General features: G+C 35.8%; 1 protein-coding gene across 1 annotated transcript in view; it reads left to right on the top strand.

Annotated features, from left to right (window-relative positions):
* Nucleotides 1–24,129, top strand: part of HCN1 (hyperpolarization activated cyclic nucleotide gated potassium channel 1) — a 368,449-nt gene that overhangs the window by 176,779 nt on the left and 167,541 nt on the right. The gene's annotated exons all lie outside the window — the stretch shown is intronic.

Below are 24,129 nucleotides of genomic sequence, written 5' to 3'. Positions count from 1 at the left end.
TCTTCTCCCTCTTCCTCTTATTCTTACTATTATTATAATTTTGCTTGGATTTGTAAAAATTGAACATATCTAAGCTGTTTTACATAAGAACCACATTTTAGTTTTTTTTGTTGTTCTTCGTTTTTTGCCTTTGCCAGAGATGAATCTGTCTTAATTATTGTGGAGTTAACTTTGGAAATATACCCTCTGTCTCCTCCATGCTCCTTCCCCAGGGCATGTCCCATCCAGTTTGGGCAGGAAGCCCCTTCCCCTAGAACAGTTCATTATTTCTAAGTAAATAAAACTAAGTAAAACATCTTTTAGTTGTTACACTTGTATCCCTAAGAGGAGATATTTATGACTTATTTATTGATAATAGTGAAAATTATAAACTTAATATTAGTTATAAGCTTTTATGTAATAAATAAAAACATGTTTAAGCAAATGTTTAAGTGTACAAGACTTCATATGTATGTATATACATGTAAATATGTATGTGTACACACACACAAACCTACACGCACTGGAGCTAACTAGTAATGGTTCAGAGGAAAGAAGTAAAATGTTTAGGCAGTTAAATATGGATTTCAAAAGTTAGGTAGTGTCGGGCTTCCCTGGTGGCGCAGTGGTTGAGAGTCTGCCTGCTGATGCAGAGGACACGGGTTCGTGCCCCGGTCCAGGAAGATCCCACATGCCGCAGAGTGGCTGGGCCCGTGAGCCATGGCCGTTGAGCCTGCGCGTCCGGAGCCTGTGCTCCGCAACGGGAGAGGCCACAACAGTGAGAGGCCCGCATACCGCAAAAAAAAAAAAAAAAAGGTAGTGCAGCATACTACACACACAGGCCCTTGAAAAAAATGGTTTATTAAATCACGATGAGTATCTGGGAAATATGAAATGAATATGGAATTATTTAATATTTGCTAGAAACTAGCCTAACAAGATCATTGTAGAATAAATAATAATAATAAGCCACTAGTATTTTAATTCTGTTAAATACTGTCTGCCAGTATTCTTTTCAGCATATTAAAAAATACAGTCAATAATAAAAATCACTACCACTCATTGAATGCATGCTGCTGCTAAAGTGTTATTGCATTTATTAATCACTGTAATTTAATTAAGCAGGGAATTTTGTTCTCATTTTACAGGTCAAGAGACTGAGGTTTGGGGAGATTAAGTAACTTACCACCTCTCATCAGGCAGTGGCAGTGTTATGAGTCAAACCGTGATTTTACAGATTCCAAAAATCTATACAAAATGTGAAGTTTACATTAACTCTGAAATATACCATCTTACTTGGGTATATTACCTAAAACTCTACATTCAAAATAATTCAAATAAATTCATGAATGCTGGATCTCAGTGGACCAATAAGGGAAAATCTGACTGTAGTATAATATCATAGGGGAAAACATGCTTTTTCACAGTAGACTCACTTTTTTGCTCTCTTTCTATATCACAAGGAGAAAGTTGCCAACATAGCCATTAATCTAACTCATTATGACTAAACACTTGGTTTACATTTAACAAAATGAACTTCTATAAGCTCCATCAAACATTGAACATTTTGCATATTCAGATCAACTTCTGTCTTTACCTTCTAAAGATAAACATTTTCATGGATGACGGACTGTTTCCCCTTTCGTAATGGGTGTCATTATTGCTAGCAGGGAGTGTTTGGCAATTTCATTTAGCACAAGTCTGTACTGGAGGGTTCCTCCATATGGTCAGGACAACATCCTCTCCTGAGGAAACCACCTCTGAAAATGAAAACTTGGGAGAATAGTGACCAAGCCAATATAGGAAAATGGTGGTGAAAAAAGAATACATGGATGTTTTTCCATGCTAATTCATTTTGCTTTTAAAAAAACGGATTTTAGAATGCCTTAAGTTTTATTCACAGTGAATGTACCAATTGTCTACCTTGTATTTTAGAAAATATTCTAGCATTATCTGGAAGGTCAGAGTTAAGTTGTCCTATTTTTTTCTATTCTATAAGCAGGATATGCACAGGCTAAAGATGATTGTTGCTGTGCTATGGTGGCTTACTTTGATAATTTATCATACATTTCAGCCTACCTTGAATAATGTTTTTTTTAAATGTGTGGAATGATTCATAATTTAAATAACCACAGAACTAAAACTGTACTGCTGTGTTACCTGAGGGGAAAAATGTCTCTTTTGTTAGATTCTTATTTTGATAATCTTACCCTCATTTCAGCTTCCTGAGCAATATGATAAACCAAGAATTTTAATTTATAAATTCACTCTATTGCATTGATGCTACTTCAGGTCTCAACTTTTTCCTAAAAGGAAAGAGGTAGAAAATTTTTAAAAACTTTATTGAGTTTTTTGATGATAAAATATGACATTAAAAGCATTTTATATTCTATAAATGTAGAAAAATATTATAAAGAAAATAAGTGTTATTATCAATCTAATCATGATATCATACTTGTTTTTTGTGTTTTCCAGTCCTTTTTTCTAGAAATTCACTTACATTTTACAGTATGTTGTTAATCTACAGGGATATGTCTCTCCTCATGGATATCTCATTAGTTCTCACAATTTTAGGTGTGGATGGGAGGTTGGAAGTCCAGCTTCATGGAGTGTGTCTTGTGCAGTCCCACATGGCCCAGGCTTTGAAGGGTCCTGTGCTTGGCTTAATACTCTGTTGACACCATCTTGAAATTCTTAAAAATGTTTGACCAAGGGGCCTTGTATTTTTATTATTCACTGGGTACCACAAATTACATGGTAGGTGTTGGGTGTTTGTGATGGTAGTAAAATCCAGCCTCTTCCATTTCCAAAGTCATGAGCCTTGTTATAGTTTCCCTCTGCCAAAGAGGAGGGGTGCTGTTTTCTTTGCACAAAGGTGGCTGCAGCTTCCAAATCTCATGCCTGTGAGGCTGAGACCTCACAGAGGGGTGACTTTGTCTAATCATCTGTCCCGAAATGTTGGGTTTTTTCCCCTTAAATTATGAATTATAGGCTACCAGTGATCCTGACCACAGAAACTCCAGTGCCTTCCAAATTCTTACCTCTTGTCAAATCCGTTTTCTGAATGTCGTATCCACATTTTCAACTGCCTTGGATATTTCCAGTGGGGTAAGCTATGGGTAATTGAATCTCGGCATGTATAAGACTGAACTTCTATTATTTTCCCTCTGAAAACTGCTTTGTATTTTCTATATTAGATGTTAGATACTTCCACTCACCTAAATGCCTCCCTCTTTTCTCCTCTGTCGTCTGCATCCATCCAGTTCATCATCAAGAACTGTTAGTTCTGATTCTTAAATTGCTTTTAATCCCTCTGCCACTATTTGGACGACATTATCTCAACCTTGAGTTATTCCAATGACAGTTTGAAGTCGATATCATTTTAGCTATATTTTATCCTTTACAAATCATTCTCAAATGTCATTACTGGAGTGATATTTTTAAAAATTGGTATCTGGTCATTTCATTCCCCTTTTCAAAACTCGTAGGGTAACATTCTTATTTTCCTAAATAAGGCTTCTAAAGCCATTCATATTTGACTTTCAATATCATCTTTCATCACAGCCCATCCTTTCCATCCCGATTTTCTCTCCTTTTCATTACTCAGCATTTTGATACTTTATACTGAATTTCTTTAAAAGTTTCTTGCGTACCAGGGTCTCTCACTTCCAGGCTCTTTACCAGCTCATCTCTGTGCTTAGCTCATTTTTCCTCAGTGTCCATTCCTACCACCATTAGGATTAGCTAACTTTTTGACATCAGACAGGTTCTTGTTTTCCTCCGCAAAATCAACACACATACACACTCCACAATCATTACTTCCTTAACTATTTTTGAGGAAAACTTTTCTACTCCCTCCGTTATAGCCACATTGGTAGCCTAGCAATTTTTTTTTTTTTTTTGCGGTACGCGGGCCTCTCACTGTTACGGCCTCTCCCGTTGCGGAGCACAGGCTCCGGATGCGCAGGCTCAGCGGCCATGGCTCACGGGCCCAGCCGCTCCGTGGCATGTGGGATCTTCCCCGACCGGGGTACGAACCCGTGTCCCCTGAATCGGCAGGTGGACTCTCAGCCACTGCGCCATGAGGGAAGCCCCAGCCTAGCAATTTTTGAATGTGCCAACTATGCAGCCACATTAGGGCCTTTACATTCATTGACTGAGCTCTCTCACTGTGATTCCTTCTTCCAGAATTGACTAACTCTGCCACTTCATTCAAGCCTCTTCTCCATGAGGCCTGCCTACCCTGATGATCCCAATTTATACTGTAGTTGCTCAGCCTTTGCCCCGCTCTAGCCAAGCCACTTGTATTTACTGATCTCTCTGATATTGCTCTTCTTTTCCAACTTTGTTTGCCATAAAACTTATAATCTCTTTTCTAATATACTACATGATTTAAGCTTTTTATTTGTTGTTTATTTGTGTTATCTGTGTACCCCCTTCTCCACCATTAGAATGTAAGCTTCATGAGAGTGGACATCTTTGTCTGTTTTGTTCACTGATGTGTCCTGAGAGCCACAGATAAATATTTGAACACAGGCCTGAGTATTTTCACACAGCTGACCCTTACATGTTGTTATTATTTCAAAGTATATGGAATATTTTGAAATATTGATGCATTGTTGTCAATTTTTTACCTAAGTGTTATACCAATTTGTATTCCAACCAATAGTGAATGAATCCATTTTTCCAAGTCTTCATTAGAAAAGAAATATTACAAACTAACCTATATTATTGGTGAGACATGACATCTCATTTCAAAATTATTTTATAATTTTTCATTATTCAGAGATTGAACATTATTTGTATTTTTTTTAATCAGATAAATTTTTTCTTTCATGGAAAAATCTTTGCATATTTATAATCTTTGCATAATTTTCTATTTGAATCTTGGCACTTTCCTTGTATCTTTGTAATACATTTTTGCGTATTAATTATATTAACCCTTTAACTTAAAAATATTTGACTAAAAATTGTTGCTACTTTTCTCATAATTTGTCTTCTGCCTTTTTTGTTTTTTGTTTATTGCCTATGCTAGCTTCATAAATACTTTTTTTTTTTTTTTTTTTTTTTTTGCTGTTCACGGGCCTCTCACTGTTGTGGCCTCTCCCGTTGCGGAGCACAGGCTCCGGACGCGCAGACTCAGCAGCCATGGCTCACGGGCCTAGCTGCTCCGCAGCATGTGGGATCTTCCTGGACCGGGGCACGAACCCGTGTCCCCTGCATCGGCAGGTGGACTCTCAACCACTGCGCCACCAGGGAAGCCCCATAAATACTTTTTACCAAGTTTATTGACCTCCTCACCAACAAAACTAAGGGGTATATCTTTTCTCTTTGACCTTTTCTTTCTACTGTTCTTTTGTACAAAACCTGCTTTTGACTTTGAAAGAATTAGTCTTGGCTTTTCCTATTATTTCTCAAAGCACTTTTTTAGGTACTTGCTTTTGTCATATTTCTTCTGTAGACTAACTTTAGATCACCATTCTGAATGATTAGAAGTTTTTCCTCAAGAATCGCTCCATGAAAAATGTGCCTGTGCCCATAACCTTGAGCAATATTGGTGTGATAGCATAGTCTACTTACCACCTCTCTTTGTCACTTCCAGATCTCAATAAAGTGAGAAAACAGAGGTTTTCTGTTTCTGGAAAGAATGGTTTAATTGGTTTTGAGAGATGATGATATAATACGAAGTGTTGTCATTGGCACAGTGAGGGTTTATTCTAGGCGGTAAGATTTAGAAATTAGGTTGGATATCATGTCCTGATGTGTTTATAATGGCTCATTTGAGTATGTCTTAGGGTGATATAAATGTATCCTGGAAACAGTATGGAGTGAAATCAGCTAGATACATGATCTTGCAAATTTGTTTAAATTCTTATTATTTTCAATTCAACAAATATTTACCCAGCTGTATGTAAAGCTAAAAATACATATAAAGTACTAGAAATATAATGAAAAACAAATCATAGTCCTTTTGTACATGAACACACTGTCTTATGAAGAGGACAAACAGAGTCAATTGTGTCTCATCATGATAAGTGCTAAAATAAAGCATAAGGGTGCTGTGAAACACATAAGGAAGGATTTCCAATACAATCCCAAGGGACACAGGGAAGGTTATCGAGAGGAAGTAAAGGCTATGCTGAGACCAAATTTGTAAAGGAGTTAGACAAAGTTGTAGAGAAGATGAAAAAAGGGCAAGAAATTCACAGGCAACCATGGCCACTTTAAAGCTTTTTGTTTAAATGATGAAATGATGAGATATTTTAAAGAAGTTTAAAAGAATAAGTGGTGGTGAAAACATGACTCATGGTGAGCACTACTTATTGTTTTTATTTTTGAGCTCATTCTATACGCATAGATGTGTCATTTGAAAATTACATTTCTGTTTGTGAATATTACAGATTAGCCCCCTTTTCACTTTTCATTATTAATAAAGAAGTTATTAGAAAGATTAAAACTCTATGTTATTAAGTGTAGTAAAAAGCTACTTTGTTTTTCCAGCTTTTATTTTTTATATAAGTATAAAGTTCTTTTCTGTTAAATAAAGAAAAAAATGTTTTGCTGAAAAATGTAATTAAGTTTTCTGCACATTCTAATTTATACCTATTGTCTTCTGTCTTTAGGGAAATATATATATATTATATGTATAAATATGTCTATATATATTTATATATATAATCTCCAAAATGTAATAAAAGGAATGCATCACAAACCATTTCTATCATTGTATCCTAGTTTTAGTAAAGGTGATATGATAGATTTAAGGACAAGTTTATATAGTATATTTAAATAACTATAAATTAAGACAAAACTATTAATAAAGAGCAAGGATTATTATTTTTTTTTTTTTTTTTTTTTTTTGTGGTACGCGGGCCTCTCACTGCTGTGGCCTCTCCCGTTGCGGAGCACAGGCTCCGGACACGCAGGCTCAGCGGCCATGGCTCATGGGCCTAACCGCTCTGTGGCATGTGGGATCTTCCCAGGCCAGGGCCCGAACCCGTGTCCTCTGCATTGGCAGGCGGACTCTCAACCACTGCGCCAGCAGGAAAGCCCAAGGATTATTTTTAAATGCAAAATTGCCTTATCTTTATCTAAAAGAATGTTTATTGCACTTAGAATTAAACCGAATCATACTTTGCAGTAAACTCTGGTGTGTATATATCTCTTCTCTCTTTAATAATATCATTACAATTATGTCACAGTGGAAAACATATTTGTTTTTTAATCTTTCATAGTGACAAGTAGAACCTGAATTTTCTGTCGAAAATACATCATCCACTTTAATTGCCAAGAAGATAAGCATTTTTCTGTTAACTTCAATGATTATATTTTTAAAATAGTTTTTATAAATTATGATGAACAATTTGACAGTCTTTAGGGTTTGTGCATTTAAATTTTGATACTTCAAAGAGTGAATAAATCCAGATTTCAATTCAAAAAATGTGCAAAAGCCAAAATGTGTTATTATGCTTTTCCCTTATATACTTTACGGCCTGACTAGGTAAGATATACACATATCATTGTAGGGGCACAGTGAGAGATTTAGCTAGCAGATTTTAGATTAATTTAAACTGGTTTAAACAAAATATAAACCCCCAAATGTCTCTGTTATTCAAGATGATCAGGGTGTCAAAGATAAATAGATGTATTACAAATGTAAGACAAATATACACACACACACATGCACAGACACACCTCTCAGAGTAGTTTGAAAGTAAAAGCCAGTTACAGAGTCAGAGAAATTCATCATGGTAATGAGACAGTCATCTAAGGTGGTGGAAATACTAGTCCTTGATTTTTATAATTGTGATGGTCAAGGCATTTATTCTCTTTGGCTATCCCAAATTGCCAAAACAATCTTGAGAAAAGAGAACAAAGCTAGAGGTGTTATGCTCCCTGACTTAAGACAAAGCTACAGGAATCAAAGTAGCATGGTACTGGCACAAAAAACAGACGCCTAGATGAATGGAACAGAATAGAGAGCCCAGAAATAAATCCATGCACTTATGGTCAATTAATCTACAACAAAGGAGGCAAGAATATACAATGGAAAAAAGACAGTCTCTTCAATAAGTGGTGCTGGGAAAACTGGACATCTACATGTAATTGAATGAGATTAGAACATTTCCTTTAGGAAATGCTGATTCTTTTTGAAGAGCTTTAGGAAAAGGGGTTACAGAAATATATCTATAGAGGTAGACATATTAAAACTTTTCACCCTTGTTAGTCTTAAATAAAAATGCATGTTTTTCTTTCTAAATAAACTACTGAGCATAATACAAAAATATTCTCTCCTATAAACTCTTATATTACATAAATATACCAAATGAATGAAATACTGTGGAGTCCAGAATCGATGATGATTTTAGCAGAAAACATGACAGTGATTTGTGAGTTTGAATGCTGGGTGAAAGCACAGATAATAATAACCTTTTGGACTCCTCCATTTAGAACTTGTCAGAAATACTGAATTCTATTGAGTTTAACTTGCCAATTCTATAGGGATACATCCAAATCTACAGTTTTTTAGAGTGAATTTTGGCTCAGCCTAGGTGTCTGTTACAGGGTTAGCCCATTAGCTCAAATTCATAATGGTTCTGGAATGCCTTAAAACACAGTGGGATTTATGTTGTTGGATCCAACAGTCTCAAAAACTCAAAACAGTCTGCACCATCATAAAAAGAATATTGCCAATCCTGCAATATTTTAAAAATTCTGCAAGCAGAGCATGCATTCAAACCACAGAAACCAAGTTCTTCTGTTTAATAACAATTTTATGATTATAGAACATATGAAAATGACCATAAATGTAATTAAAATTATTTTCATACACTTATTATGTGTAATCAAAATTTAATCACTAGTTTATTTTACACAGTCATTATGCAAGCATTATTGATACTCAAACAACAACAAAAAATGTATATTTCACTTAGTTTATATGGAAATTAATAGGAAAATAAATATCAGATTGAAATCATTCAGATTTTTTTAAATGATAAAACTTATTTTTGAGTGACACCTGTATTGCACTCTTTGTGTACTATTTATTTTATATAGACCTGAAACTAAATTAATATTAACAGGTAGTAAATTTCACTCATCCATTCTCTAGTCATTCAACATGTTTATTATAAATAACAGTGTGCCAAAGACTTTGAGATACTAAGACAGTAAGATATGATCCTCCCCATCAAGTTTATGGAGACAGTGGCAAGAGAGAATTATAGAAGTGTTCAAATATGATGACCAGAAGTAAATAATGTGGAGACTAAGAGAAAGGGATATAGGCGACTTGAGAAGTAAGCAGTGGCCAAATCATGAAGGGCCATATATGCTACACTTAGGACTTTGGCCTTTAAGTCAAAGGAGAAATTGGAGCATTGTTGAAGATTCTTAACCAGGAAAGTGATGTCATCATATTTGTGCTTTAGAAAGAAAACTCTAGTTGCAGGGTACAGGAAGGCAAATCTAGAGAGATGCAAATAATTTAGGAAGTTTTGAAATAACCCATGTGAAAGATGAAGATTGTCTGAATTAAGGATTTTGAAATTTAAGAACTTCTACAGAGGAAGATTTATAGAATGTAGTTAGTAATTGAATGTGGAGGGTGAGGGAACAGAGTAAGTCTGGCATAACACTGATGAAAGGCTACTTTGAGGCTTGATATGTATTAGTCCCTGCAAAGAATTCAGCTGGGATGTGGAAGGTGGGAGATACAATTTTGGACATCTTCAGAGTAACTGGATTGTGGGTTTTAAAATTAAGAGGGTTGTCTTCAGTACAGGTCAAGGTAATGGAGTCCCCTGACTATAAGTAATAGTTGAAGTTATGGACATGGAAGGATCCCTTAGGGAAAGTGTGTAGAGTGGAAACTGACTAATTTCAACTCCTAGAGAAAGCAGAGAATGTGTAGCTTAAGGACACTGAATAGAATTGACCAGAGAAATGGGAGTAAACAAGGAGCAATGAGGAACATTGAATTATCAGAAACAGAGAAAACACAGTGTCAAGAAGGAGTAGATATAACTTGGTGAATATGAAGGAAGGTCAAGCAAATGAGATTTGGAAATTGTTCAATGATGGCAACATGAGATCTATGCCAATTTTACCATGAATGTCTTCGGTTGATAGATAGTTGACACCAGGTTCCAAAATGTTTAAAAGTTGAATATAAGGAGAAAAAGTGAAGAACGTGTTAACACATTTTTAGTATATTTGAGAAGTAGATGTTATTAAAGTGGATGGAGTAGAATATATGTACACTGTACAATTTTTTAAATACATGTAGTAAAGATTTAAGCATGCTTAAATGCTGATGAGGAAAAATATAGAGAAGAGTCTGAGAAGGAAGAGAAGGGATAATTAATAAAGCAAGGTCACTGAGCATATAGTAAGATTAAAAAAAAAAGAGACATGTCATGCTGTAAGAGCAAGAAGGAGAAAGGATGCAAATGTGTTTGTAAATGACAGTATATTTTCAATAAGGTTGGATGTTAAATATTTTCTTGTGATGAAGTGAGCAGGCAAGGTGTGGTAGACTTTGGGAGACCTGGGAAAGTTTGCGAATCAGATATATGCAGTCTAGGGACATGACAATCTCATTAAACAGCACTGAAAACCTAGTCGATTTTAAAACCGTGAGCTAGCTGTGCAGTTGTGGGGTTCTCTCTAGCAGTATATAGAAGCTCATATAAGAGTGAGCATGTGGACAGTCAGTTACTCTTGAAACAGGATATTACCATGAGAATAGAACAGAGGAGAAAAGAATTGACAATTTTGATGCGATACTTGTTGAAATAATGGATTTTTGTGTCAGACTGCATAATGAAGGAAATGGTGATGAGCAGAGTAGAAAGTGGAAGAAAACAGAACTTTTCAAATACTACTCATCTCAAACAATTGAAAAAAAGACAATGAAAAATAAAAACTAGATAGAAAGATGTCCTCAGAGAATTAATTTTGCTAATTAAAACCTTGAGTAAGGACAAGCTACAATGATGACAACGTCTATATGGATATTGATCATGTAACTGAGATGTGGCAAAGGATGACATATTCTGGAATTACTGGTACCAAAATTACAAACAAAATTTGTATATACATTTATTTCATTACAGGTACATGATAAGAATTCTCTTCAAATCAAAATCTCCATTCTATTACCCACGAAAAAAAGAATTTGGAAAAATATATAATAATCCCAAAGTTTCCATCTAGTAAACTCTGTCACTTATTTCTAAACTGGGAATTCCTTCCCTCCCTCCCTCACTCCCTCCCTCACCCTTCCTTCCTTCCTTCCTTCCTTCCTTCCTTCCTTCCTTCCTTCCTTCCTTTCTTCCTCCCTGTTTACTTTCTTCTATTTTGTAAACATGCATTGAGTATTAGCTTTGTGAATGCAGTCCTTGACCTCTAAGGGCTCACAATCCAGCGAGGACACAAATATATAAACACATAATTACAGTCAAGTATCAAACACTTTTAAGAGTTCTGGACTAGGCCGTATGGGAGGAAGCTCTTAATTCATTTCCTGGAGAGGTCAAACAAGTCTTTCCTGAGGAAGGTATGTTTGAGCCAAGTTTTGAAGTGTGAATAAGCTCATCAGTCAGAAAGGGGATAGAAGGAAAGAAATTATACCAGGAGAGAATATTATGTAAATGGATGCAATCATGTTGTGTAAAGGGTACTACTATGGCAAATTTGGTCTGTCTGCGGTATGGAATACCTACAGAGGAAGGGTGAGAGGCGATAGTGAAATGGTAGACAGAGGGCAGATCACAACGGGCCTTTGGAGTTTGGACATCATGAAGATTCTCTGGACTTCTAACAAAAGTTCAAGCAGTGAACTTCCATGATGAAGTTTGAGTCATAAAATGGTAGCTCTGGGGCTTCCCTGGTGGCGCAGTGGTTGAGAGTCCGCCTGCCGATGCAGGGGACACGAGTTCGTGCCCCGGTCAGGGAAGATCCCACATGCCGCGGAGCGGCTGGGCCCATGAGCCATGGCCGCTGAGCCTGCGCGTCCGGAGCCTGTGCTCCGCAACGGGAGAGGCCACAACAGTGAGAGGCCCGCGTACCGCAAAAAAAAAAAAAAAGGTAGCTCTGTATGCCAAGTAGACTATATTTTCAGAGAAGATGAGACTGGAGTTTGGAGATATGAGGTAATTAATGTTGAAAAAATGAGAAACATGAATTAAATCAATTACAACAAAGCCTAACACAATTTTGTGAATGGGAGAGGGACTTGACAAAGTGATTCTAAATATATTTTTAAATATGTGTGTGAAGTACAAACTACTTACAAGGAGAATTATTGAGAGTGGATAACTTAGAGGCTGAAAAATATGCTACAGAGATAAACTAATCAATGACTTACTGGCATTTGAATAGATCAACAGGTCATTGGAACCAATCAGTCAGTCCAGAAAGAATATGTAACTATGAATTTGAGTTGTGTGAGTCCTTTTATATTAGGGGTTTACAGAAAGGATACATTATAAAATGAAGATTTCTGATTCCAGAAGATAGATAAGACATATAGGTGGGCCTTCTCTCCCTCTTAAGACTCCAGCACGATTAAACAATCAAAGTGAAAAAGGAATGTGTGTATAAAACAGAAGGGAACAAGAGCAGGAGACTCTTATCTAGAAGAGAAAGTCCTCAAAGTTTTTAAAAGATTGAAAACCAAAGGGAACAGAACTAGGGATGGCACAAGGAGAGAAAATCACATTCTGGAATATGCTACAGAAGGGTCTGCAAAGGAAGTGAGGGCCAATCTGTACCGTGAAGCCTCTGAGACATTTGGAGTTGGAGTTAGAATGCATAAGGCAGGATGTAATTGAGCCGTAGGGCTAACACAGGAAGGGTGCTTAATTTAAGGTCAAATGACAACTCTATGAGTCGTTACTCATAACCCATCTCTCACCCCCTTACACACACACACACACACACACACACACACACAAAGAATTAGGGCAGTTTTCACTTATCCCCATGTACAATTCCTCTTCTTTTCACTAAAGAAATTACATTCATAATTGGGGAAAAATACAGTTTCACTAGACAGTGGGAGGAATGGAGTCAAGTCTTCAAATAAAGTGAAGGAAGTGATTTTCAATCTAGAATTCTATACCCAGACAAGCTATTGTTAAAGGAGTAGAAGAGAAAGATGATCTCACCCGTGTCCCTACTGCCCTAACCATTTTCCCACCCCAAATAAAGGTATAAACTAAGTATGATTACAAGATGTGTTAAAGGAAACAATTATGAGAGTTCTGCAGCAGGTCTAGAGAAAAATGAATCCTGCTTAAAACAGGTGGGTGGTCTCTGGAGAAAAAAGAGTTTGTGTGTGTGAGTGTGTGGTGAAGGTGACGCCATGAGCACTGAAGAATCCTGAGCCTAACATTGTGTTCTGCATAGAGCCCTTATTTGATAGGTGGGTTTTTGGTTTTTGGGTTTTTTTGCGGTACGCGGATGTCTCACTGTTGTGGCCTCTCCCGTTGCTGAGCACCCGCTCCGGACGCGCAGGCTCAGCAGCCATGGCTCACGGGCCCAGCCGCTCCGCGGCACGTGGGATCCTCCCGGACCGGGGCACGAACCCGCGTCCCCTGCATCGGCAGGCGGACTCTCAACCACTGCGCCACCAGGGAAGCCCGCTAGGTGGGTTTGGGTGATAAGAAAAACTAAATTTATACAAAAATGGCTTACCACTTTTAAGGGTCCTTCCACATATATCAGTTTATGTGCTTCTTATAATAATTCTGATACTTAAGTATTTTCAGCACTTTGGTTGGTCTGCCAAATACCGTGATGCGCTATTATCTGAACTGATGAAGAATTATAGTGCATGCTTAGTTCTGGAAGGTGTCCAACTAGTGAATCTGAAACCATGCCATTTTCCAATAGATCAAATCTTACCCAAATGTTTCTTGGGTCGCTAGCAACTTTTCCAACTCTTGCTTATTTTTAAAGTTTTAGTTTCTGGGAATTCTCTGGTTGTCCAGTGGTTAGGACTCTGAGCTTCCACTGCAGAGGGCCCGCGTTCAATCCCTGGTGGGGGAACTAAGATCCCACAAACCTCATGGCATGGCCAGAAAAACCCCCAAATAATAAAGTTTTAGTTTCTTTTTAGGAGGTTGCAATAATAATATATCTTTCTCACTTACTAGGTTTCATCAAATGGCATAAGGTGATTTATTCACTAAGATTCTTAGTAAAATCTTAAGATTTTACTGGCTTCATACCCCAAATCATGTACTTAGTGCTTTCTTTCCAAGGCATTTGCCAAGACAGTGAGCCAGCACCACTTCCTCTTCCAGAGCATCAATGACACAAATCCACTAAAATAAATAAATATTTCAAATTTGACTGGCTCATCTAGCCAGTGCAGCTAGCTGACATGCCAATGCATGATGTAACTCTGATGTCCACTACTAAAAAGTTATGAAGAAGCATTTTCATCTTAACAGTTTCTTTCAGAAGTCAGCTTCCCTTTCTCTTGTTTCCCCTGTTGACTTCTGGCAGATGGTGGAATGTGCTGGTTGCACATGACCATTCATACGTGATGAATGGAGGCTGGGGATGTTGAGAAAGACACTGCAATTTATCTAAATATGATGGCCTCTGCCACGTTTTATTTTACCATGCATTTATATTATCATTAGTTTTATTATACTTTTATTTATTTGCTTCATCAACAAAGGCATAGGGAAATTACTTATATAATGTTTCACCTCTGGTTTCTCTTCCATTTGGCGTGTGTGGGGGGGTGTGGGAGTGGGTGTGTGTGCGAGATGTTGGCTTCCTTGTGTGTTTCACTTTTTAAAAATTTGTACTTTTTATTTCTAAAGTAAAGATATTATGGAATTTTATGTGTAGAATGTACTTCAGAGTTCATTTACCCCATTTTCTTTCTTTTAGTTGAAAAGCTAAGGCAAATTTTTAGAAACTGATTAATGCAGAACTTCAGTCTTATGGTTTGAAATTATGCATTTCCCCAATAGACAAGTTTTTTAAGTCCTTACATGGCAAAACTTTTGGTTAGTAAGTGTCTTTTGATTTCATCTTAACTTTGGTACTTAACAAAATAATTGCTCAAAGATTTGAAAACTATATATTAGGTGTGAAGCAAATTTAATGTTCCATGCAAATGTATATGACAAATTTTAAAGATTTTTACCATACTACAAACACTACAACTTTCAATATTTTCAGCCAAAAAAAATTGGTTGAGATGCGAAACATTTATCATCACTTGTGAATTTAACAAATTACATGAATGTGAGACCAAAAATATTGAAGCAGATTCTTTCTCACAGAATGTATAGAAAATGGAAGATATAACAATATATAATATTATTTTGGGGGTATACTTAAAAATATATTATCAAGAGACCACTAGTGGACAAGTTAATAGAACCTGAAAATTAGTACAAAAATTCTTTCTGGCTGATAGATGAATAGAATGGAAAAATATGTCATATTCTTACTTGATAATTTCAAAGCAATTCAACTGTTGTTTACTGACTATGTAATATCTACAAGATACTATCTATGGGAAAACAATTTACAGAATATATAAAATGAGTTTAAACACCCTCTACTTTATTTGCTTTTATAATTCAGTTACCAGAGATTGTACACTGAAGTGGTCTGTCTGTTTTAAGAGTGTTCATTTTTTAGATGAATTTTAAAATACAAATTTCTGACTTGAAGTCTCAAAAATAAAATATCTGTTCTTAATAACATTAGGTACATTTCTCTATTTCTTTGTATGGTATATTTTTCAAAAAGGCATAAATTCCTGTGATTGATTTTGTATACTGAGGAAATAAACTACATAGTAATAAAAACTAGAATACTTTTTTTTTTTTTTTTTTTTTTTGCCGTACTCGGGCGTCTCACTGTTGTGGCCTCTCCCGTTGCGGAGCACAAGCTCTGGACGTGCAGGCTCAGCGGCCATGGCTCACGGGCCCAGCCGCTCCGTGGCATATGGGATCTTCCCAGACCAGGGCACGAACTCGTGTCCCCTGCATCGGCAGGCGGACTCTCAACCACTGCGCCACCAGGGAAGCCCGACAACGGTCTTAAATTGTTTAATTTAATTAATTTCTTTCTTTTCCGTAATACTAATCCAGTCGACTCTCTTCTTAATAGGACCATTTTCAATATACATTTGTAATTTTATTTTCCCAATGTGTAAGCTACTTCTTAAAGTAAATTAAACACATGGGGTTTATGCTTGCTTTTTCATTTTTCTAGGGCATTGTCCAATAATTAGATGTTCTGTTATACTACACAGTCCTCATATAAGTTAAAAAGATGTACTACTTTTTCCTAAGGAGCTTTAAAAATGTGAAGATTTGGGTATATTCAGTTAACAAAATGTAACCTATCATAAGCATTTTTTGTTTCTGACCTATTGCCATTCGTCAGATGATGCTGACTTGAAATTTCAAGGAAAATGAGTGATCTTAGTAGAAATGCTCTATCTCAGTTAGGTACTCATTAACATTGACCCATTTATGCAAATTCACTGTTAGATGAATAACCTCTGTGGGAGAAAAAACATTTGCTGAGCAAAACTCTGTACCACCAGACATTGTGCTTCCCAGTTTTCAAGATTTGTACTTTTATAGTTTCCACTATAACTGTTTTCTATCATTTCCTACCAGAAATCTTCAAAGAATCCATATTATTTTATCATTTTTCTTATGTTTTCTTCAACACTCGTGATCTTTGCTTTTTCTCAGGCTAGTAAGGCTAACAAAGAGCAATTTTTGCATGAAGAGATACTTTTTCTAAAGGTTTAGTATAAGGAATTAAAATCCTATGTAAAAATATGTATGACTGGAAATGGCTGATATATTTTACAGTATCAAAGTAATGAAACAAATTCCTAAAGTCTAGGTGATAGTCAAGATAGATCATAGTTAAGAAACATGACAATTTTTTTGCAACTAAAATAGTTAAAATTTATTTTTTTATTATATATATATATGTTTGTTACAGAACTATATGGGCATGATCAAAATAACACGTGCATAGTTAGCTATATATGTTTGACAATCATGATTGATAACTAGTATATTCTATTCCATAACTACACTTCTGTAAGTGTGTGGTGGTTATGACCTTATAAGTACTGTTTAGTTTACCGCAGAGTTATGTGATAAAGCATAGCCTTCTCTATAGTTCCAATGATGTAATATCTGTGCCACTTCAAAAAGAGTGCTCAAATAGATGCACATTTTTTTTTAAAGTTTCATTCCCACATTTCAGGAAATGAAGTCAGCCTTAAATATCTCTACATTCCCCTAATATGTGGGGAGGAGGGAGAAGGAAAGAAGTACAGGGTAGCTATGACACACACATCCTTCAGGAAGTCAGATTTTGTAGCAGGTGGTAATTTGCACATGTAACTGTGAAAAGAAAACCACTTTACCCACTAGGGCAGGCCTGCTCTCTTTCTGTCTCAAAGTTCCAGTGAGGAGAGTTTTTTTGAGAAGCTAAACTGAGAAGAATATAAAGGAAAAAATTAGGAAAGTACCTAGGAAGTGAAGATTCTTTTTCAACTTAAAACACTTTGGAGGAAATGAGAAATTTTATTGTTTCTAAATATACAGAGTAAAACTAGTGTAGAAGAAGTTAACAGTTATGAGGAAAATGTAATCTAGTAATTATAGTCATTTGATATTGCCACCACATCTAAGAGGATAAGGGATAAGCGGAAGGCTTGTATTACATGTGTCTTGGCATTTAAATTTTTATTTTTATATTAATTCATTTTTGCTGTACTTTACAAAAGTGTCCACAACTGACAAAAGAGAGTTTGTTTTCATCACAGATTGAAGATCTCTGAAATAATTATTTAGGTTCCTGGAGGAGAAAAGAAGATCAGATTAATATCAGAAGACATATCTTTTGATACTAGGAAAAAGCCAGTAAGAAAAGCTGCAGGTATATGTTTGCTGGAAAGCATGAGAGATCAGAGGTGAAGGAACTCAAACATAAGAATGTGTTTCCGGGCTTCCCTGGTGGCGCAGTGGTTGAGAGTCCACCTGCAGATGCAGGGGACACGGGTTCATGCCCTGGTCCAGGAAGATCCCACATGCCGCGGAGCAGCTGGGCCCGTGAGCCATGGCCGCTGAGCCTGCGCGTCCGGAGCCTGTGCTCCGCAACGGGAGAGGCCACAACAGTGAGAGGCCCACGTACCGCAAAAAAAAAAAAAAAAAAAAGAATGTGTTTCCTTTGGAAAAGGTAACATTTTAAGCTGAAACTCAGCAGGCTAGTCATGGTCTTTGGGGACATGAGAAGAGAGGAAAAAATATTGGATAGATGGTAAGAGGGAAAATCATAGGTACTAAGAATAGAGAAATGCATAGACCAGAGCTGAGGACTTCAAATAGGTTACTGTTTTTTTAAAAGAAATTAGTATACACAATCTACAGTTTCCTATCCAGTAATTTTCATTAGCTCAGGTATAGAAAGTGGCTGTTTTGATTACTCAGAAGTTGACATTTTGCAGAAAAGGGCAGTGGAAAAATACAGAGTCCTTAATAAATGGAGATGTGTGGTGGGTGGGGATTGAGAGGTTGTAAGATGCCAGAAGTGAGAGAAAGTTATGGGTGGAATAGCCAAATAGAATGGACACTGAAGAGAAGGAATTTTCCTGTTACAGCTAGACAAATTATTGTCTGAAAGTGGCAAAGGGGACCTCAGAAAATGAGGGCATTGACATCAAAACCTAAGGCTTATGAAGTATGAAAGAATTGAATCAACTCTGTTTGAGAAAGTTACCAGAGAAACTGAGTCTTTGGGAAGAGGACAGCGTGCAGTCATAAGTCTCAGGAAAAGCAGAGAAGGAGAGGAAGAATTTTATGATGAGGCTGAGGGTACAAGAGAATTAATCAACAATGTAGGAGGATTTTTGAAGTGACAGTGGAAAGAAGAAACCCTCCAAAAAGCACTCCACAGCAAGAGGATCTGATAATAGGTAGGGGAAGCTAAGGAGTAGATAACTGCATTTTGACTATGGACACAGGCTGATAAAGATGAGAGGCCCAGTTGGTTGACTTTTCTGAAAGTTATGGACTGGCCATTTGAATGAGATCCTAGATAGAGGAGGGACTGGTGAAATTGGTCCAATGAGTGCAGTCATTATCAGTGTTCAAAGAGACCACTGTGAAGAATACTCTTCTTTCATATACCGGATGAAACCTTCTGCACTTTACCTAAAACATGGTAGGATAATCTGGATAGTTTTCAAGGTAAGAATTGCAAAAGGTGCAAAAGTACTCTTAAAATATTTATTTTACTATTGATTAGGACTACTGCATATTGAATTCTGGATATATGTTAGCTATGAAACGGACTGAGTTGCTAAATGTTTGTTTTCTTGTATTCTGTGTCAACATGGCATAGAGATACTCCATCTAAAAGATATATCAAGTTATGCAGGTACAAATACATAAGGATAAACCAAAGAACCTGAACTTATTTTAATACCTTGAAAATAAGAATGTTCTGTGTCAAGAGAGCCATTTCTGACCCATTTGATTTTCTTAATGTTACATCGATAAGAATTCTGAAAGCATATTTGAAGACTTCAATCAATACTGAGACATAGAAGCAACCTAACCTATAAAAGATTCCCATCTGTGAAATCAAAGACTAAGGACAGATCAATATATTCCATGAAAAGTCTTAAATTGACTTTTTTTTTTTTTTTTTTTTTTTTTGCGGTACACGGGTCTCTCACTGTTGTGGCCTCTCCCGTTGCAGAGCACAGGCTCTGGACGCGCAGGCTCAGCGACCATGGCTCATGGGCCCAGCCGCTCCACAGCATGTGGGATCTTCCCGGACCAGGGCACGAACCCACGTCCCCTGCATCGGCAGGCGGACTCTCAACCACTGCGCCACCAGGGAAGCCCAAATTGACCATTTTTTGGTTAAGTAAAACATAGTAAACCAAATAGTTAAGGATTGGTTAAGTCTCACCGATTTCATAGGTGGGTTATTAGATTGAGAGACCCCTGAATCCAGCTTATCAAGAATGAGTGTGGAAGCATTTTGGAATCACTCTGCTAATTTATGGATATCTCCATATAACACAGTTAGGGATTCGACCTTTTAAGAACAGGATAGTTTATATATTGCTCCTGGGAGAAATATCACAAAAAATTATACTTATGGTGAACAAATATGCAAATATTAGGGCAGGATTTGGGATTCGGAATCAAATTATCTTACTCAGATAATTCTTCCAGCAATTCTATCTGGAGTTATCAGACTCCATCTGGGCAGAATTCTAGAACTATAATATTATAAAAGTAATTCAATGAGTATCTGTGACCAGCTCTTTCCTCTCCTTGAAGTCATATGAAAAACACAATGTTCTGAGCTGGGCGAATGTAAAGCACAGTGCCTTCCACTGACATATTTGGTAGTCTAGTTTTGGTGAAAATAAAATTAAAGCACTACCTTTCAAACTTATTTTAATTTTTTTTTTTCTGTTGACTCTTGTAAGTACCGCTTAAAACATATTGCTGGTGGGTCAGAATGGTCTTTCTGTTACCCACACTCTGAGCACGCAAATCAGGTTTCAAGTACAGATTACTTGGAAGGTAGAAAATAATGAAGTTGTTTTTCTTTTTTAAATTCCTTGGTTTAAGACACAAAAGTGAAAACTTTCCACTCTTAAGATCATAAAATGTTACTTTTGCTGTTATTGTTAACCCCCTGCAACAGTCTCATTCATTCATTTAATAATTTACTTAACAATTTACAACTTACAATTGATTTAACAATTAATAACTACAATTCATTGAACAATTTGAGTGTCATCTACAGTGCTGTTTTTGAGTTGTCAGGTTTGCATGCAGGAGCGCTAAGATAATAGATTTAGATAGGAATTTATCACTTTAGGATTTCTACCTCATAGATGGAAAAAAGCTGAAAATATTAATTAATTAATCAATGATGTTGGCCACTTGATCAGGAAGTTGAGTAAAGTTGCCCTGAGACTTATCTTACAAGCTACGCTTAGACAATAAGAAGTTATGGCCTTGCTTAAAGTAGACCAGATGTTTCCTTTTTTGGTTAGCGTGACTATCTGCAGATGTATGTGCTCCATAAGGAAGCAGTCTTCTCATTCCAAATCTTCCATGAGCAAGGTTTTACCAGGGCCATTAATAATCTACCATATGATTCAACTATCCCATTTCTGGGTATTTATCCAAAGAATACAAGAACACTAATTTTGAAAAGATATATGCACCCCTATATTCAAGCAGTATTATTTATAATAGCCAAGATGTGGAAACAGCCTAAGTGACCATCCATGGATGAATGGATAAAAAAGATGTAGTATACAAGTACAGAGGAATACTGCTCAGCTATAAGAAAGTTGGGATCTTACCATTTGCAACAACATGGATGGACCTTGAGGATATTATGCTAAGTGAAGTAGGTCAGATGAAGCAAGATTAATGCCATATGATTTTACTCCTATGTGGAATATAAAAAATAAATAAACAAAAAAGAAACAAAATAAATGAAGAAACCAAAACAAACAAAACAAACACTTAGATACAGAGAACAGAGTAGTGGTAACTGGAGGGGAAACAGCATGGGGTGGACAAAATGGGTAAGGGGGGTAGACTTTATGGTGATGGATGGAAACCAAATTTTTGGTGGTAAGCATGCTGTAGTGTATACAGAAGTAGAAATATAATGTTGTAAACATGAAACTTATATAATGTTACAAGCCAATGTTATCTCAATTAAAAAATAATAAATATTAAATAAATGAATGAATAAATAAATATCTCAGCAACTGGTCACATGTGAAGCTTATGCCTTCCAGGGTGTATTAATTATAAGAGCTCAACAGACAATCAAATCGGGCCCAAGCAACTACACACATTTATGTATGCATCAAAAGTAATACTATATACACTATGATGTCCTTTTGTCAGGTAGATAAATCAGGATGGAGCTACATGGATTTGACTATTTGTAATTAGCTTTTGATATTAACCAGTGTCAAAATAGCCAACTTGCTGTGCCTCTTCCAATGTTAGATTTTGGAATAGCTCCAGAAAGTGAGATCACTTTTGAACACATAATGTTAAAGGCCCAAAAGGGAGACCGTTTATGAAATTAATTATGTGAGCACTCTACAGTAGAGTTAGTATATAAATCTAGCATGAGTATAGTATAGTAACATTGTGAAGTTAGGAATAGAAATGGGGTAGAGGTTAGGCTTAATTCTAGGGATTATCCTGTACAATAGGAGTTCAGTAATCACATAGAAGCAAAACCAAAAAAATGTGTTTCTAATATATTATGAAAGGCCTTATAACCCCATTAACTTCCTTTATGAAAATAGTGGTTCTGTTTCTCTGGAAAACAATTTAGAAATAACAGGGTTTTATTAAAGGAATTGGTGAATAACTGTTAGAATATGTTATCTTATTTCAGTAAATAATCACTTAAGACCTTACAAAAAGAATCTAACTCCTGATAAAGAAAGTAGAAAATCCATAAAAGTCAGCTATACCGAGAATGGGCCCTAATTCTCTGTAACATCCCAAACTTCATTCTAAAATCTTATAGTTGAATGCCGGTTGCTGCCCATATTTTATAGTTTACAGATAATTGGCAGACAGTTTCAGATATTGTTTATTTTAGATAATAAGGTTGAAAGGAGATTAGTTTCTTGTTTGATCCAGAAGTTTACGTTCTTCAGTTTTACCCTATTTCTCAACTATGTAACACTTACCCAAAAGACATATTGTTCAATATGTCCATTTTGTCAGGAAATGCTTAGATATAAATATAGAATTCTATTACTAAACCAAAAAATGAAATCCATGGTGATTTTCTTTCCCTACTTTAGTAGTAAAAAACTTTTTTATTGTATTTTACTGTTACTTTTCATGAAAAGTTATTGATAAAAATGTTGGTACTATTTTATTTTCAAATTCAGTGGCCAAGAAATATCAGAGGAAAGAACATTAAAAGGACTTTTCTTTGGGTTTGCCAAACACAAAACCAAATTTAAAAATATGTATAACTGATTGACTTTGCTATAACCTGAAACTTAATACAACATTGTAAATCAACTATACTCCAATAAAAATTTTAAAAAATATAAAACAAGACTTGAAAGTCACAAAAAATAAAATAAAAATATTTTACAGGAAATAAAATTCTTAATGCTTTAAAATAAATTGCTACTCATATAAGCTGTCTGATATCAAAATACGTGATCTGCTGACTTTAAAATCCAGGATCCCAATCTTACTTTCAAAAAAATTCAGAACAGTGTGTACATTCCCACAAAGAAGGATTTTTTTTTTTTTGCTCACTCTGATTACTGTGTCAAAAAGGAAGATTGTTTAAAGAAAGAATTAATGGCTAATAGAAATATATCAAAGTGAAAAACATTTAATTAAAGATAGATTTGCTGATTTTATAAAAGCAAAACCCAGCTGTGCTGTCATGTTACCTCTACACACTTCAGTATGCATTTCTTAAGAATTATAGAAGTTTCCTTACCAAGATATAGTTTCTAAATCAAAGTATTAAATTTGAGAGTTTTTTTCCTGTTTCTCAGTTAATTTCTCAATACATGTTGTCCTCATTACTTCAAAAATAGACCATTCTTTTGGTGAATTATACAAAATGTGATCCTAAGTATCTCAAGGTGTCGTTTCTTTGTGTATTTATACATAGTTATTAATTTTATTAACTCAGTAGCCCTTTAACAATTATACATCAGCTCCCAAGTGGATTTTGTTATTCTAGACTAGGTGAAATATAAGCAGAAACCGTATTAGCAATGGAAAAGTGATATAACACATGAGCTACTAAAGAAAGGATTCAGGTTCTGAATTAGAAGTTATAAATATAAAGCTGTATGTAAGTTTCCACTTGTAAAATTCTGATGGAGAATGTTCATTTGTCAATTTTTTGTGCTTTCTGAAATAATCTAACCTATCATAATGGATGTTGTGAAAATACAAATAAAGTTTCACAGGAAAGGGAAACCTGTAGCATACAGATAATACAATGGACATAACAATTTTAATTTTTAAAATGTGCTGCATGGTTGTTTTTTAACCATTCAGAGAACTTTTATCTCAAAAG

The sequence above is a fragment of the Phocoena phocoena genome, chromosome 3 (assembly GCF_963924675.1).
Source record: "Phocoena phocoena chromosome 3, mPhoPho1.1, whole genome shotgun sequence".
Taxonomy (NCBI): domain Eukaryota; kingdom Metazoa; phylum Chordata; class Mammalia; order Artiodactyla; family Phocoenidae; genus Phocoena; species Phocoena phocoena.
The sequence above is the reverse complement of the archived record's forward strand: the minus strand, read 5'-3'. Positions and strand labels throughout refer to the sequence as shown.